This window comes from Hemitrygon akajei, chromosome 30, assembly GCF_048418815.1.
Source record: "Hemitrygon akajei chromosome 30, sHemAka1.3, whole genome shotgun sequence".
Taxonomy (NCBI): domain Eukaryota; kingdom Metazoa; phylum Chordata; class Chondrichthyes; order Myliobatiformes; family Dasyatidae; genus Hemitrygon; species Hemitrygon akajei.
The window spans coordinates 22938007-22954743 of NC_133153.1; the positions used below are offsets into that span (position 1 = coordinate 22938007).

The 16737-nt window shown below is 41.7% G+C and overlaps 1 protein-coding gene across 3 annotated transcripts in view; it reads right to left on the bottom strand.

The window, feature by feature from the left end:
* The window catches only part of atp8b4 (ATPase phospholipid transporting 8B4), a 294774-nt gene that overhangs the window by 217271 nt on the left and 60766 nt on the right, over positions 1-16737 (bottom strand). The gene's annotated exons all lie outside the window — the stretch shown is intronic.

The following is a 16737-nucleotide window of genomic DNA, read 5'->3' on the forward strand; positions in this document are numbered from 1 at the left end:
TGCGCATAGAGTGCTGGTCTTTACTTTTTATTTTCATTCTTTTTCTTTAATTGGGTTCTTTTGTGTTTCTTGCTTTGTGATTACCCGTGAGCAAGTAAATCTCAAGGTTGTATAATTTATGCATTCTTTGATAATAAATGAATCTTGAATCTTCATTGATTTGCATGTGATAAAAACTAATGAAATCCTTAGTTTAAAATATAAAGGCTATAAAAACTTAAGCGTTATACAGAGTTACTTTTTTTTTCCTGGACGCCATTCAAAAATATGCATAATAGAGGCTTGTCAAAAGGTCAGATGCGTTACTCCCACAAAATCAACAGAGCTTATTTAGAATGCGAAGCACCGTAGGGAGCATACAAAATAACCAATAACATGTTCACTGCATGAAAGCATCTATTACTGCTTTTAAATAAAACAGCAATACAAGCACAACATCTCACTCAAAAAAGCACAAGTGTTTGTTTTCCTGCTCTGGTTAACCAATACGAGTGACCCAGATTCCCAATTTTAAGTCACCAGTAAATATTTACCACTTATTGTATATATATATATAAGGCATCACTGAGTCAGTTGGCCCAGGTCTGAAAACCAAGAATCTTCCAATATTGCACATCCAGCTTCTTCCATTGTTAGCTCACCCTAAATTTTATCAGTCCAAACTCTTTTGTCTCGGCATCTACGCAGCTGTGATGAGCAGTGAGTGTGTACGGCTGTAGAGGTTGGGCTGTTCAGTCCAGGGTGACTGGAAATTTCCGTTACAATTTAAAGAACCGGTAACTGTCCTGTATCGCTGCCACTAGCTTTTTAAGTTCCACTTTTATTTGAATAACTACAGTTAACTTTCCCAGCAAAGACAATGGGGGAATTTGAATCTGTATCTCTGAATGGTTTAGTCTGGACCTCTGGATTACAAAACAAGCAAATTAACCAGTACGTCCTGCGAGCCAAATCTTCTCTGAAAATTTCCCAGCAAAGCTTCTGAGAAAGAGATCATGATCATCATATTTACGAAAGTGGCATAATGACGCATTTTGTGTCGTTAAAGAGTAGTGCCAATTCACCCTTCCAGAAGTGTCTGACCTATGGATGACACTATACAGCAAGACTCAAAATGGTCAAGTTTTGGCCCTTTATCATTCTTTCCTTTGTATCTACAGTCCGTGGGAAGAAACACAGAGCCAACCCAGACCTGGGAGATACAGAAACATCTTAGCCAAGACAGTGAGACCGAAAAACAGCTTCTTCCCGAGGGCTGTGGTGCAGCTGAGTAACATTACACCCCGGCTTGCCAATGGCCTTTGAGACTACCAAAGTCACTCATTGCATTTAAATATGTTTTTTTTTAAAAATTAAGCCATACCGCACGCATTGAAAATATCTGTTTTGCATGGACTGGAGTAGCATCACAATTTTGTTGTCTTAAGCAATGACAATAAAGTTTATTCTATTCTAAAACTCATATTTTAATGACAACTTGGGGAAGAAAGGATGGCTATTAAATATAATAAATAGAAGCAGAGACAAGCCTTATTGGCCCTCCCGCCTTGTCCAGCAATCAATAAAAGCATGGCTAATCTTTTACCTCAGTCCCATCCCCCTGCATTAACCTCATCATCTTTAATTCTTTTAACATCCAAAACAAAACATTGATCTCTTTCCAAGCTCTGTTAAATCCAGCATGTTCCTGTCCTTGGTAATACTGGACTAACAAATTTAACACGTTGGATGTAATTTCTCTGCTAATACGCAACACTTCTTTAATTTGCCTTTAAAAAAATATCATCCAACTTGCAGTGAACCAGGTAGATTTAAATGGGTTGTAGAAACAAGGGCCTCAGTGAGTGGTTTTGAAGTTTGGGAACCCGGGCTCTAATCAGTTGAAAAGGATTGTGGGAAGTGGGGCACTGGTGAACGGGAAGGGAATGTGCTTAGTCCTGGTGAGTCCGAAGCTGAACCATAATGATTTCCCAAGTCAGACAATGGATTATTGGAGTTTTACTCCGTTCTCAGAGGCTGAATCTCTACAGCCCACTTTAAGTAGAACATTACAAAGATTAACTATCCTCTGGGGTGGGGGGGGGGGGGGGGGTGTGAAGAAATTTCTTTCCAATCCTGAAAAGCCTACTCCGAACCTTGGAAATACGACTCTGAAGTTTGCAACTATGACAAACCAGTGGAAACATCATCTCTGCATTTACCCAAACAAGCTCCATACCTTTCCATGAAGTCATTTGTCATTCTTCTAAACTCTACAGATAATATGCTCAATCTATTTAATCTCCCCTCAGACAAAAATCCCTGCATCCCCGGAGTCTATCTGGTGCAATGCCACTGCTTGAATGGGGAGATCACACCTGATGTTACATGCCAGATCTGGCCTCATCAGGACTGGCGTCCTGTCGCACTCACCTCAATAATAAGCAATTGCTTCGAGAGGACTACATCTGCAGCTTGTTACCACCCACACTGGGCCCCCTACAATTCACCCACTGACACAACCGATCGACAGATGATGCGACAGCCACAGCTCTGCACACCGAGCTTGCACATTTGGAGAAGAAAGATGCCTATGTGAGAATGCTGTTCTTGGACTACAGTTCAGCATTCAACACCATAATTCCCTCCAGGCTCGACAAGAAGCTCAGAGTCTTCAGCCTTCACCGTGCCTTGTGCAACTGGATCTTGGACTTCCTGTCAGATTGCCAGCAGGTGGTAAGAGTGGACTCCCTCACCTCTGCCCCTCAATACAGATGCCCCTCAGGGCTGTGTCCTAAGCCCCCTCCTTTACTCTCTGTATACCCGTGACTGTGTCACCACCCACAGCTCCAATCTGCTAAGTAAACTTGCTGACAATTCTACATTGATTGGCCTAATCTCAAATAATATCGAGGCAGCCCACAGAGAAGAAATCGTCACCCTGACACAGTGGTGTCAAGAAAAACAACTGCTCACTCAATGTCACAAAAACAAAGGAGCTGGTTGTGGACGGCGGGAGGAATGGAGATAGGCTAATCCCTATAGACATCAATGGATCTGGGGTTGAGAGGGGACATACACATCATCGAGGACCTCACCTGGTCTGTACACACCGGCTATGTGGTGAAAAAAGCACAATAGCGCCTCTTTCTCCTCAGTCAGTTGAAGAAGTTTGGTATAGGCCCCCAAATCCTAAGGACTTTCTACAAAGGCACAAATGAGAGCATCCTGACTGGCTGCATCACTGCCTGTTATGGGAACTGTACTTCCCTCAATTGTAGTACTCTGCAGAGAGTGGAGCGGACAGTCCAGCGCATCTGTAGATGTGAACTTCCCTTCCCCGGACATTTACAGAGACAGGTGTGTAAGAAGGATCATTGGGGACCTGAGTCACCCCAACCACAAACTGTTCTAGCTGCGACCATCCGGGAAACGGTACCACAGCATAAAAGCCAGGACCAACAGATTCTGGGACAGCTTCTTCCACCAAGCCAACAGATTGATTAATTCACGCCGATACAGTTGTATTTCTATGATATATTGACTGTCCTGTTGTACATACTATTTATCACAAATTACTATAAATTGCACATTGCACGTTTAGACAGAGACGTAACATAAAGACTTTTACTCCTCATGTATATGTAGAATGTAAGTAATAAAGTCAATTCAATTCAATTCACAGCTTTCTATATAATTATGGTAGGATGTCTTTACCCTGTGCTCACATCCTCTGGAGTTTGGACCAACGCACCCTTTACCTCCTGAAATGTCTGCCATAACTGATTATTAACTTTCAGTGTCTCTTGTACAAGGACACCCAGATCCTTTGCATACCTTTTGATCCCTCGCTATTTATCTGCTTTTTAATCTTGTCAACCTTTTTTTTAAAAAATTGTTGCATTTTCTCTGAGATGTGAGGCGAGATATCGGCAGTTGACCACCGTACTACATCCTGAAGACTGAGGGCAGGGCTCAGGCCTCAATCGCCTTTATACCGGGGTCTGTGGGAGGAGCCACGGTCAGTGGGAGGGGCCACAGGAGCAGTCAGCAGTGGGGGGGGGGGGGGGTGTGTCCAGACAGGTATATGTAGTTAACCACAACTGTTGCATTTTCAGATCTACCAGCGGAACTGGTTTACTCACGGAAGGAAATAAGTGATTTCACCCATTCACTATACTGATTTGAGTGATAATCTATTGAGGGCACACTGGGTCTTTCCTTGCAGTTTATAAGAATGAATGATATTATTAAATCATATACAATCCACAGGGGGTTTGACAGATGCTGAGAGGCTTTTCGTCTGTTATGGAAGTCTGGAAGTAGGGTGGGTCTGTAGGTGTTCAGAATAAGGGGCTTTCATTCAAAATTGTAATGAGCCGTGGAGTCATGCAATATAGAATCAGGCCCTTTGGCCAAATGATCTATGATGACCCATCCAAGCTAATCCCACTTGGCCAATATCTTTCTAATCGTCTCCTATCCATGTGCCTGTCCATCTGCAATTTAACAGTTGTTCTTGTAGCTGCTTCAACTACTTTCACTGACAGCTCACACCATGTACACACTCCCGTGTAAGAAATTCCTACTGAATCTTTCCCCTCTCCCCTTAAACCTATGCCTTCTAGTCAACCCCAAGAAAAAGACCGAGCACTTTCACCCTATCTATGCACCCTCACGACTTTATATCTGCTCTATAAGGCCATGTCCAAGACTTCTTTGCTTCAAAGAGAAACGTCCTAGACCTCTTCCTATACCTCATTCACTCAACTTCTGAAAACATCCTCATAAACCTTTTCTGCACACTTTCCAGTATAATAATACCTTTCCTGCAGTACGAAGACCAAAATGGAATACCAAAATGGCCTCTCCAGTATGCTGTATAACCTCCTGACTTCCATACTCAATGCCCTGACTATTGAAGGCCAGCATACCAAAAACCTCGTCTACCAGTGATTCCACTTTCAGGAAACTTCAAGGTCCGTCTGCTCTAAAAGACTCCCCACTGCTCTACCACTTGCTGTGAAGGTGCTATCCTGATGTGGTTTTTCAAAATGGAACTCCTTACACTTATCTGAATTTAACTCCCTTTGCCATTCCCTGGCCAACTTAACCAGCTGATATAGATGCCCCCTGCAACTTCCACAGTGAAGAAGACCAGCATTTTTCAGTGCCACGGGGAGAAATTTATTATGTAAAGAACAAGAATAGAGGGATGTCCACTTAGAACCAAGATAAAGAAGAATTTCTTTAGCCAGAGAGTGGTGAATCAGTGGGAATCTCCACCCAAGAGTGTTGGATAATGGTGTTCAAACTGGAGATAGAACAACTTCTGGAGTTTAGAATATTAGAGGTGAAAATGGAGTTGAGAATAAGGACAAGATCAGCCATGAATGGCAATTTAGGCTTAAGGGACTGAATAGCTACCCTGCTCTGAATATAGCATAGATAACTATATAATATAGCTGGTAGTAGGATTCAACCAGTGGTGAAGGCAGGTATTATACCAAGTTTTAAGCATCATTTAGTTGGACACATGAACTAGCAGGGATGAGAGGGATGCAGACTACATACGGCAGATGTACAGTTTAAATTGGCAGCTTGCACTGTCCAATGCCCTGCTTACTGTATCATTTGTTGTCCCCACTCTCGCGTCCATGTGATGATACTCTCAGACCACAGACCATAAGATACAGGAGCAGAATTAGGCCATTTGGCCCATCGAGTCTGCTCTGGCATTTTACCATGGCTGATCCATTTCCCTCTCTGCCCCAATCTCCTGCCTTCTCCCTGTATCCTTTCATTCCCTGACTAAGCAAGAATCTATCAACCTCTGCCTTGAATGTTGGTAATGACTTGGCCTCCACAGCCGCCTGTGGCAACGAATTCCACTTATTCACACTCTCTGGTGAAAGATTTCCTCCTTATCTTGGTTCTGAATGGGTGTCCCTCTATTCTTGTTCTTTACATAATATGTTCTTTACATTCAATGAGCAAGCCAAAGAACTGCGAATTACGGAATGCCAGTTTAAATACGTATCTCTACTTCTCAAGTTAACTCGGAAAGGGAGGTAACGGTGCATCAAGAGAATAAAATTAAGTGCTGTGACACAATCCAAAAATAAATGAGCTAAATATTTCTTGCAAAATATTTTTCAGAAATATTTCATTTAACTTAAGATAATTATTTTGTCCAAGTACTCTATGCTACATCCCTCCATTCTACACATCAACTATAAACCGTCCTTTAGGAAGTGGGATGAACTCCACAGTGCACCTCATCATCTGGAATCTTCAGCAAATGTTACCTCAACATTTGCTGCAGATCGACTGTGCACAAATTAACACCCACCATCACTAACATATTTCACATACAGTTGATACATTGACCTACATCTCTGCCAAGCATAAAGAGAGAAACCACAATGAACTTTCTCCAATGGTGTACTATAGGAAGAACAACACTACTAATTTGTATTCATGTTCAGAAGAATCAAAGAAATTGCGGCAGAAAAATTCTCAATTCAGTTTCACTAGGTCAGCTTCTTTATCAATCTGAACCTTTTCTCTTGCCCTTTCACTGTTTAAAGCATTCTTTTTCACTAAAATTTGCTCCAAAGTGATTACAATTTGTAGCATTAAAATTTACCCTTTACACAGCTCCTGACACTCACCTACCCAAGGCTCCCTGCTTCTTTTTTTCCAGCGCTGTTTGTGCACTTTCTGCAGTCCCGAGTAGGTCTGTAGTCTAGTTAGTTTCTTTTGTGTTGTTTTACGGAGTTCCGTGTAGTTTTTTTATTGTTCAATGTAGAACCATGGTCCTGAAAAACGTTGTCTCGTTTTTACTGTGTACTGTGCCAGCAGTTATGGTCGAAATGGCAATAAAAAGTGATTTGAACTTGAACTTTCTCAGTTTGGCATCTATCCCAAAGCTTCCAAAAAACAAAGCAATGATACTGCATTTGTCTGACATTAAATAGAAACTGCATCAATCTCCTGGGGATGCCATTGTCCCTATCAAATCAATTCAAAAAACATCTTTCAAGCATCTTGGGATGCAGGACCATAATTCCATATACCGGTAATTGGCAATACAAGTAGATAGGTTGGTAAAGAAATCATAGGGCACACTTGCCTTTCTTAGTTGGGCTGTGGAGAATTAAGTCGGGAAAGCATACTGCAGTTGTACAAAACACTGGTCAGAACATTTTTGGAGCACTGTGGGTGATTCTGGTTGCTGCATTACAGAAAGAATGTGTTGGCTTTGCAAGGGGTGCAGAAGCTGTTCACCAGGATTTTGTCTGGGTTACGGAGTATTAGCTACGTATGAGGAAAGGTTGGACAAACTTGGCTTTTTGTTTTACCTGGAGCATAAGAAATTGAAGGGCGTCTTGATAGAAGACTATGAAAATATAAGAGGCAAGGTTAGGTTAGACAATCAGTGTTTCTCACAGGGGGAAAGTGTCAAATACTAGAGGGCATCACATTAAGGTGAGGAGGGAAAGTTGAAAGGAAATGTGTGGTAAGTTGCTTTTTACACGAAGTGTGTTGGGTATCTGAAAATGTCAGCAGAGGAAGTGGTGAAGGCAGATACAATAGCAAGATTAAGTGTCATTCAGACAGGCAAATGGACGGGCAGGGATGGGAAGATGCAGAGTATGCGTGGGCAGATGTACAACTTAAATTTACATCATGTACTGGTCTATTCTTTGCTTACTGTATTCTGGGAAGCAAACCATCTAATCTTTAATTTTCTCCTGAAGAAGAGTCTCGGCCTGAAAAATCCATTCAATTCTATAGATGCTGCCTAACCTTCTGAGTTCCTCCAGCATTTTGTGTGCGTTTCTCATGTTTATAATATTTAGTTTTGTACACTTCAGTAGTTCATATATTATTAGGTTTCTTTGTCTCATTCTCATGTCTATGTGATGATATATTCATCATATTATGCTCCTTACATTTGATGAAAAAGGGTTTTTTTTATTTAGAGGTTGTGATATTACTAGCAACACAAATATTTAGTACCCAACAAAAAAGTGTTATTGACTGCTTTCTCAAACCACCATAGCTGGGTGGTAGGGTGGAGATACGTCTACCAAAGGAGGTGCAAGGTGCTCCTTCCCTCCTGCAGCCTGCAGACCATCCTTGGATGAGGTGTAGCACCTACTCAGCACCTCCACCCCCTGGATCAGGGTCACAAGAAGCTATGGGAGCAGGTGGTGAATGGTCATATGAGTAGCTGATATCCGAAGTCCTGGTTATGAGACCACAGATGTCAGGCAAACAATCTCTGATGTGTATTGATAATGGCTGGGTTCACCTGTCTTGTAAGGACACTGCCCAGAAGAATGCAATGGCAAGGTATTTCTGTGGAAAAATTCGCCAAAAACAATCATGGCCATGGGGACCATGATCGCCTACATCATATGACATGGCACATGATGATGATGATGATAACAATAATAATATAACTGAAGTTTGTTTGGCTACTCAACTCCAATAATCATTACCTTTTAGCCTCAAATCTAATTTCAAAACATCTTAAGCAAGTCCACGGCTAGTGACATTCATTAAGCTCCAACCTCCCTGAGTATTCTGGGAAGCCAACGATGTAATCTTTAATTTTGTCCTGAAGAAGGGTCTCAGCCCCAAACATCTGTTCATTTCTGTAGATGTTGTCTAACTTTCTGAGCTCCTCCAGCATTTTGTGTGCGTTTCCTGCATCTGCAGACATTTTCGTATTTATAATCTTCAGTTTTGTACACTTCAGTAGTCCATTTATTATTAGGTTTCTTTGAATATTTATTTCCATTTGACTTCATCTCTATTGCAAAAAGATTTAACACCCAAATGTTGTCATTCCTCAACATTCAGTTTCTGTTTTAAAAAGGTGAAGCTAGTTATGAAGCACCTTTGGTCAGGTTGATCTGTCTGGAATTGCCCATTTGGCATTATCAGTTCTGTTCCACACCAAAAAGCTGGATGAAACAGTGTTATACTGTTGGAATCTCTCACATTTTGTTTTATTGCTGCAAAATCTTAAACTATCCACACTTGCTGTACCAAGTGAAAAGTTGGGTCGTCCAGTGTATGACTTGCCACTGGGAGCATAAATTCAAGAAAAAAATTTCATTGCACTGTAGCAATGGGCAATTCCAGGCAGATCAAAGGTGCTTCATAACTAGTTTCACCTTATTAAAACAAAAACTGAATATTGGAGTTTGACATCATTTGGATTAATATTTTTTCAATCAAGACTATGTCAAATGGAAGTAATTTTTCAAAGAAACCTAATAATAAATGAACTACTGAAATGTACAAAACTAAAGATTAAGTAGGTCAACATACTGCAAAATTCAATCATCAGAAAGGAGTTTTCTTCTTCCTCTGTTAGTGACGCAAAACAGATCAAAAGAATGATCTCACCTCATTTACAGTACATAGCAACAATTTCCTTGTTTTCGCTTCTTCCTCAGGCCAGAGAAACTCCATGACGGCCAGTGATACATTATAGGCTGGTCTAGACATTTCAGTACCACCCAAAGACTTAGGTGGACTGGCACAATTCTTTGGTGTCTGAGAGCACAGTTGTCCAGAGTTCACCCACCACAAAACTTAGAGGAGTTGCTGCACATCTTTGAAGCTGAAAATGCGCTGTTAGTTCTGTGACCTATAGCTGGGTTCATGAGGCTGAGGTATCTGATCAGGCTGATACCACAGTTGTAGAATGATGGGAGATGAAGGTAGGGGAGATAGATCACAATCTTTTGCCTAGTGTGTAGGGTAGTGGTATGAAAAATTATCACAATAGCCAGTGTCTGTAGGGTGGTTTGGTTGAAAATGGGAATGGAAGAGGGGTGAAACAAAGAATAAAGCTGGTGAGAAGACATGTTTGGGAGACAGCATGGTTCAGATCAAGGTCTTTAATGGGGCTGTTAGGTAGATCACAGGGTCCAGAAATCAAGGCCTTTGCCTCAGTGTTACAATGTGGATTGGGAAGGGTCCTCACGAATCAAAACTGACTGGGAGCTTTACTTGTGCAAGAGCAAACAGGACTTCTCAAATCAATGTGAAGTGAGGAGTGGATCAATCAATGAGGGGTGGAGCTCAGAAGACAATAGCACCTAACGGTGACTCCTTTGCTTGCATCTTTGGAACCAGCTCTATTTCTATCTTTAATATCTCTATTTTTCCCTTTCAGGGTTCTTTTGAAGCCCCTGACCTGGAGTTACATGCTGACTTCGGTTCTTTGCGGGAATGGGACCTGCTCTAGGGGTCTCACGACTGGCCGTTATACGATATATGAAGGACATGGCCTAGAAGATTAGCTCGTTTTCAGAGTTTCTGGATTTTACAGCTCTGGAGGGGGCGGACTCGAGGTCGGTGCCTCCACAGGAAATCAGTGTGGCGTGGGCGACAGAAGATCTCTGGCTGTGTGCCCAGAGACCCGAGTTCTTTGGGCACAGAGCTGAGAAAAAAACGACGCAACAGATTTTAAACATTGTAAGTCATCGAGTTGTTTGTTATGTCTCCCCCCTCACTGTGAAACCGAGACACCTTTTCCCTTATTAGGGAGAGAGAGAGAGGCTGTGGTATGTCGAATTATCGGGTGAACGAGTAGTCTTTGGGGTGCTGCAAGAGTGTGTCTTTATTGATGCTTTGCTGCACACTAGAGTGCTCGGTGGGGGGAGTGGCGCCAATGCTTTTTTTGCTGGTGGGGGAGGGAAGACCGTTGCCTTGCTGCTGCTTACGTGTGGGGGGGCAGCTGGGGGGTGCTTTGGGGTTCTAACATTTAACTGTCATTCATTCTTTGGGGCACTCCTCTGTTTTCGTGTATGGTTGTGAAGAAAAAGAATTTCAGGACGTATATGTATACATTTCTCTGACATTAAATATACCTTTGAATCAATGCTGGATTGAACTCTAATCAGATACAGTAGGTACAAGAGCACAATTCAATATTCACCGGGAAGACTTCGATGCATGTGGAGTGACAGAAACAGCGGTTCCACGATCAATACAGTTTACCTTCCCCCACAATGCCTCAAAAGGGAACACTTCATGGAGAATGACTGAAATAACACACACAAAATGTTGGTGGAACGCAGCAGGCCAAGCAGCATTTATAAGGAGAAGCACTGTCGAAGTTTCGGGCCGAGACCCTTCATCAGGATGGAGAATGACTGTATCCCTTTCACCCCCAACCAAATCTCTGAGTCATAATACTACGTAAAAATGGCCATTGTTCCATTTCACATCGGGGAAAAAGAAATTAATTTTTATAAGTGCTATGCTGTAAATGAGTCAGTGATAATATGCCTAAACTTCAAAGCTCTTGCGCATGTTTGTCTCTGGAGAAAGCAGAGTTACCTACCTGTTTAGATTCACATGCTTCTTTCAACAATGTTATACTGTCTGGGGCTTCATCAATCATTCAGTTTCTTTAGGAAGAATTTGCCCCAGTATCTCTGCCCCACTGCTCAAGGCTACTTTTCCTTCCAGAATGAATGGCTTTCTGGCACACTGAATCAAAACAAACTCAGAACACACTTTAACTTCTATATAAGCTGATGAAGTGGTGAAAGGTGTGCTTTTACGTGACAAATACAATGATTAAATATATCTCCAGGCCCTGTTTGACATGCTGCAGCAATATCTGTTGACAGACACCTCCTCCACAGAAACCAAAACCAAAAATACTGTAAATACTCAGCATGTCGGACAGCATCGGTGGACAAACAAACATATTCACATCAATTGCCATTTTTCATTACGATCAGTGAATTGAAATATTATATTAAGTTCTTTCTCTATGTACCCTGACCTGCCAATGTTTCCAAATTTTTTGTGACTATTTCACTTTCCAGTATCTCAAATATTTTAATGTTGTCTCTTCAATTGTAAGTCATGGATAATACTGTAAAGGCACAGGCACAGGATGACAATGAACTGTAGTGCATGCTTAGAACACCATACCCAATACAACAGAGTTACTCTGCATAACTGCACAATAGAAATCATTGTGCCCACTGTATTTGTTAAGTTTTAAATCTTCAATCCTGCTACTTTCAGTCTTAAAACAAAGCCTATACAAATTGATACTGTAAAAAGAGCACACATAACACTTACCGTAGATTCCGGATTTTAAGCCGCTACTTTTTTCCCACATTTTGAACAGCTTTGAACTTTGCGGCCAATAATCCGGAGCGGCTAATGCATTTTTTTTTTCATGCCGCCTCGTAAACATTTTGCCTCGTAACAGTAGACCAATAAAATTGATGAGTAGTTCACAGAGGTCCAATGAAATTGTACGATAAATCAAGCGCACTTTCACAATTAAATTATTGTAAATCAGTCATTTGTACTCACCCTCATCAACATGGAAAACACTCGAAGCATTGTGCTACCTACCCTCTTAGTTTAAACTATATTTGTTTTCTGTACTACATCGCGGGATGCTATGACGACACACCCGGTTTCGCGGCGTCTTGTGGGAAAATGCCGTTTGCGATGAAACGGGACGGAGGGGGGTCGAGCGGCGGAGCGGCTTTGGATCTGAGCGAAATCTGCTTTTAAATGCCGTTTGCGATGAAACGGAAAGGAGGGGGTCGAGCGGCGGAGCGGCTTTGGATCTGAGCGAAATCTGCTTTTAAATGCCGTTTGCGATGAAACGGAAAGGAGGGGGGGAGCGGATTCCGCGAGCGGCTTTGGATCCGAGCGAACTCTGCTTTTAAGTTAAAGGTATCAATAACTTTTCCTGGTAGGCTGCAGTATATATATTTTTTACCAGTCGTTAGGAGATATTGGAATGTTGTTCAGTAAAGAAGTATACGCAACGTATATTTAAAAGTAGCCGCGTACGGGCACGGTTCGAAAAAAAGCATTTGCAATATGTATTTGTTTTTGTTACCATATGGATTTAATTAAAAGTTAAAAAAATCCTCACGTGTAATATCTTTCTGTGTAAATATCTCATATTACAACGTGGGACACCTGCGGCCGAAAATCCGGTGCGGCCTAAAATCCGGTGCGGCCTTTACATTTAAAAAAATGATTTTATTTCTAAAATTAGTGCCAGCGGCTAAAAATCAGGTGCGCTCTGTAGTCCGGAATCTACGGTAATTTTCAATGGTGATAACTGATAACTAGACTTCAAGGGCAATGTTTTTTTGACTTGCAATTCCTTTGACTTTGGCTTCTTGGAGTCCTAGGTCAGCTTTGACCCGCATAAGCTATATTTCCACAGTTCCTGGAAGGTTTGCCAGGATCCTGAAGAAATACCAGATTAATACCATCTACAAACTCATAAGGAAACTCAAATGACAGCTTACGTGGGTCAAAGATGACCTGGGACTCAGGTCGGCTGGCGTTTACAGGATTCCTTGTGAATGCGGAGCAGCGTACATCGGCCAGATGGGGCGTACGGTGGAAACCCGCATCAAGGAGCATAGAAGGTGTATCTGGGTATATGGATTACCCGGAGAAATGCAGAACACTACATTCACAATGGCAATAGGATTGACTTTGATGGCACAAAACTAACGGCTTTTGAGACTGCCTGGTGAAGGAAGCCATTGAAATAAGACTGGAGAATAAAAATTTTAACAAAGATGAAGTTCACCCTCTAACTAAGAACTGGAATTCAATTGTAAACAATATGGGACAGTGGAAACTTGATTGGTTGAGGGCAAACCAATCAGGAGGGATGGATGCCGGGGGTGTATATACCACCTGACTAGAGCATTACCCCTGATGAAGATAGAAGAGTTTGTCATCCAAACGTCGGTTAAAATCGCTACTTGTACCTGACTGGAAGCCAAAGAAGAATTTATTCACCATTTATGTGGTGAAAGCACCAGATCCTTTTTTTGCAGAAAGATGTAAACTCTGCCAGCTCCACCATGGGCATTAGCTTCCCCAGCATCCAGCACACCTTCAAAAGGTGAAGCCTCAAACAGTTGGCATTCATCATTAAGGGCCCCCATCTCCCTGGACACGCCTTCTTGTCAATGCGACTATCAGGGAGGAGGTACAGAAACCGGAAGACACACACTCAACAACTCAGGAACAGCTTCTTCCCCTCTGCCATCAGATTTCTGAATGGACATTGAACCCATGAACACTATCTCAATTATTTTCCTCTCTTTTTGCACTGCTTAATAAAAAAAAATATTATTTATATACACACACATACACACTTCTTATTGTACAAAGGAGATGCAGTAGATGTGGTGTACTTGGATTTTCAGAAGGCCTTTGACAAAGTGCTGCACATGAGGCTGCTTAACAAGATAAGAGCCCATGGAATTACAGGGGAGTTACAAGCATGGGTGGAGCATTGGCTGATCAGCAGAAAATGGAGAGTGTGAATATTCTGGTTGGCTGCTGGTTACCATTGGATTTCCACAGGGGTCGGTGTTGGGATTACTGGTTTTTACGATGTATGTCAATGATTTGGACTCTGGTATTAATGGATTTGTGGCTAAATTTGCTGATGACACAAAGACAGGTGGAGGAGCAGGTAGTGTTGAGGAAACAGAGAGCCTGCAGTGAGACTTAGATAGTTCAGGGGAATGGACAAAGAAGTGGCAAATTAATACAATGTTGGAAGTTGTATGGTCATGCACTTTGGTGGAAGAGATAAATGGGCAGACTATTATTTAGATGGGGAGAAATTCAAAGTGCAGAGATGTAAAGGGACTTGGGAGTGCTTGTGCAGGATACCCTAAAGGTTAATCTCCAAGTTGAGTTGGTAGTGAAGAAGGCAAATGCAATGTTGGCATTCATTTCTAGAGGTATACAATGTGTAGAGCAGGGATGTGATGTTGAGGCTCTAAATGGGATGTATGATACCATACTTGGAGAATTGAGTGCAGTTTTGGGCTCCTTCTTTTGGAAAAGATACAGTGACATTGGACAAGATTCATGGGAATGATTCCAGGAATGAAAGGGTTACCATATGAAGAACTTCTGGCAGCTCTTGGGCTGTATTCCCTGGAGTGTAGGAGAATGAAGGGGGATCTCATGGAAGCATTCCGACTGTTAAAAGGCCTAAAGATAAGATATGGCAAAACTATTTCCCATGGTAGGGAGTCTAGGACAAGAGGGCACGACATCAGGATTGAAAGATGTTCATTTAGAACAGAGATGCAGAGAAATTACTTCAGTCAGAAGTGGTAAATCTGTGGAATTTGTTGCTATGAGCAGCTGTGGTGGCCAAATCATTGGGTGCATTTAAGGCAGAGATTGATAGGCTCTTGATTAGCCAGGGCATCAGACGGTATGGGGATCAAGGTAGGGGTGTGGGGATGATGAGTAGAATTGGATTAGCCCATGATTGAATGGCGGAGCAGACGTGACGGGCCGAATGGCCTACTTCTGCCCTTATATCTGATGGTCTTATTAACTTATAGGTTTTATTATTATGCATTGCAAAGTACTGCTGCCACAAAACAAATTTCACAACATATACCAGTAATATTAAGTCTGATTCAGATTAATTTATCATTTCGTTTTTGTTTCTTTTTTGTACTTTCACAATTTGTTGTCTTTTGCACATTGGTTGTTTGTTTGCCTTGGTTAAGTGCAGTTCCTTGTTGATTCTATTGTGTTTCTTTGCACTTAATCTTTATTATTTAATGATATGTTTAAGTCCATTTAAGCCTGCTGCCCCAGCAACCCCAATTTAACCCTAATCTAATCAAAGGACAATTTACAATGACCAATTAACCTATCTGGTACATTTTTGGACTGTGAGAGGAAACTGGAGCGTCCGGGAAAATCCACGGAATTCAAATCAGACAGAGCCAGAAATGAACTCTGAACATTGACACCCTAAGCTGTCATAGTGTTGTGCTAATCGCTACACCGCAATGGTGGCCGCAACTGTGAATGCCCACAAAAAATGAATCAGGGTAGTATGTGTGGATATACATGTACTTTGATATGAAATTTACTTTGAACTTTGAGGTGGATGCCCGGTACATGCTTTCAGGGGAAGTGATCAAAATGGATACAACAGAAATGGGTAATATGTACAGGTACATGATTACGCTGGCAATGGTGGAGACAGAGTGGATTAGATTGGATTGGCATTATAGTTAGCATAGACATTGTGGGCCAAACGAATGTTACTGTGTTGTATTGTTTTATGTACTAGTATCTCTCTCAAATTTGTATCATCGTGGAGACATACCATTGTCAAATACTTTGTAAATAGGTTACAAATTACTAATACTCTCAGCATAAATGGGAAAAAGGACAGAGCAATTTTGGTGTCAGGCATTCACCAGGCATTAGAAAATGCTTTGGAAATGATAAATAATTATATCTGCTTGTCAATTAACATGGAAAATGGTACACACAATATGAAAAAATTATAGTGACAGAAGATAGAGCTGCTGGAGAACATCAGTGGGCCAAGCAGCAACTGTGGAGGCAAAGAAGTAGTTGATGTTTCAGATCAAGGCCCTGAATCAAAACTGAAAAAAATTATACTGAAGACCTCAAAGATGTGTTACCGTCCTTTATACAGCTGGCATTTAGGGCATCAATGAAGCTCCTCCATCTCTGGTGAGGTTCAGGGCTTCCTTCCTCATGTTAGTAGTTCCCTCTTGGTTTCCACTATTGTCAGTCATGCAAGTCCCAGGTGGAGACTCAGGAATACCATCACACTCAGATGTAGAAGGATTCCTCATTGCTGTTTCTGTATCAATTTTGTTTTCCTAGTCAGGGTTGTTAGCCCTGAGCTGAACCCCT